The sequence below is a fragment of the Schistocerca serialis genome, chromosome 6, assembly GCF_023864345.2.
Source record: "Schistocerca serialis cubense isolate TAMUIC-IGC-003099 chromosome 6, iqSchSeri2.2, whole genome shotgun sequence".
Taxonomy (NCBI): Eukaryota; Metazoa; Arthropoda; class Insecta; order Orthoptera; family Acrididae; genus Schistocerca; species Schistocerca serialis.
The window spans coordinates 335,760,076-335,762,506 of NC_064643.1; positions in this window are offsets into that span (position 1 = coordinate 335,760,076).

Genomic DNA, 2,431 nt, shown 5'->3' on the forward strand with positions numbered 1-2,431 from the left:
TAAAATGAACAGTAACATAACAAAAATTATAAGAAAGCAAAAAAACCTATACAAATAGTGAACAAAAGTACTGCGCACAAAAAAGTGGATGATTTCAGATTGCGTCTTTGAGAAAAGTACCATCTCGAAACAGCGCGGGGGATACAGCTGCTATGTCAATTTAAGAAAAGGCTCAAGGCCATCGAAGAAGTTTCTGTTTTTAAGCTGTAATTGTTCATTAAGGATAAAGATGCTACGAGCATAATTGAAATTGTGCTTAAAAATTTGAAATTACTCCAGCAAGTCCAATCTAAAATCGTTCTCTTCCCTATGCAAGATAACCGTATCTTCCAATTTAATAGGGAAGTGTGCACATTGTATGAGCTGCTCGGCATAGATACAGCCTTTAACGTTACCGCCTCGTTTGTCCAATGAATGTTCTTTGAATCTGTCTGCTCGTTCTCTGTGCTCTGTCGAAACCTAGGAAGATGTATGAATAAGTTGAATTTACTAAATTTTTTTAAAAATAAAACAATCAACATCTACACGTATATTGACTTGGGAAGCAGCAGGACTACATGGAGCAAGAGAATGATAAATCTACACTCCTGGAAATGGAAAAAAAAACACATTGACACCGGTGTGTCAGACCCACCATACTTGCTCCGGACACTGCGAGAGGGCTGTACAAGCAATGATCACACGCACGGCACAGCGGACACACCAGGAACCGCGGTGTTGGCCGTCGAATGGCGCTAGCTGCGCAGCATTTGTGCACCGCCGCCGTCAGTGTCAGCCAGTTTGCCGTGGCATACGGAGCTCCATCGCAGTCTTTAACACAGGTAGCATGCCGCGACAGCGTGGACGTGAACCGTATGTGCAGTTGACGGACTTTGAGCGAGGGCGTATAGTGGGCATGCGAGAGGCCGGGTGGACGTACCGCCGAATTGCTCAACACGTGGGGCGTGAGGTCTCCACAGTACATCGATGTTGTCGCCAGTGGTCGGCGGAAGGTGCACGTGCCCGTCGACCTGGGACCGGACCGCAGCGACGCACGGATGCACGCCAAGACCGTAGGATCCTACGCAGTGCCGTAGGGGACCGCACCGCCACTTCCCAGCAAATTAGGGACACTGTTGCTCCTGGGGTATCGGCGAGGACCATTCGCAACCGTCTCCATGAAGCTGGGCTACGGTCCCGCACACCGTTAGGCCGTCTTCCGCTCACGCCCCAACATCGTGCAGCCCGCCTCCAGTGGTGTCGCGACAGGCGTGAATGGAGGGACGAATGGAGACGTGTCGTCTTCAGCGATGAGAGTCGCTTCTGCCTTGGTGCCAATGATGGTCGTATGCGTGTTTGGCGCCGTGCAGGTGAGCGCCACAATCAGGACTGCATACGACCGAGGCACACAGGGCCAACACCCGGCATCATGGTGTGGGGAGCGATCTCCTACACTGGCCGTACACCACTGGTGATCGTCGAGGGGGCACTGAACAGTGCACGGTACATCCAAACCGTCATCGAACCCATCGTTCTACCATTCCTAGACCGGCAAGGGAACTTGCTGTTCCAACAGGACAATGCACGTCCGCATGTATCCCGTGCCACCCAACGTGCTCTAGAAGGTGTAAGTCAACTACCCTGGCCAGCAAGATCTCCGGATCCGTCCCCCATTGAGCATGTTTGGGACTGGATGAAGCGTCGTCTCACGCGGTCTGCACATCCAGCACGAACGCTGGTCCAACTGAGGCGCCAGGTGGAAATGGCATGGCAAGCCGTTCCACAGGACTACATCCAGCATCTCTACGATCGTCTCCATGGGAGAATAGCAGCCTGCATTGCTGCGAAAGGTGGATATACACTGTACTAGTGCCGACATTGTGCATGCTCTGTTGCCTGTGTCTATGTGCCTGTGGTTCTGTCAGTGTGATCATGTGATGTATCTGACCCCAGGAATGTGTCAATAAAGTTTCCCCTTCCTGGGACAATGAATTCACGGTGTTCTTATTTCAATTTCCAGGAGTGTATATGCACTGACAAATACTGGCCTTAAGAACTACTCTGGTCACGCCTGATGATTAAAGTGGAATTAATACCGGCGCTTCACGCCGCTTTCGGAGGACTACATTTTGAATGTTGGTACTTAATTCTTCATCTCGAAAGAGCACGTCACCTGTACTCTGGAATTCTAGCTGATTTCAGGCCAGCTGCTGTTTATTTAAGATTTATGATTTGTACTGGCGATTGTCCTGTACTCCGATGCAGATCTGTGTTATAAGCAATTTTCTTGACTTTGTTTTTCTCTGTTGGTTGATTCGGGCGAGGGGACCAAACTGCGAGGTCGTCGGCCCCATCGGATTAGGGAAGAATGAGGAAGGAAGTCGGCCGTGCCCTTTCGGAGAAATATATTGGCATTTACCTGAAGCGATTTAAAGGAATCACGGGAAACCTA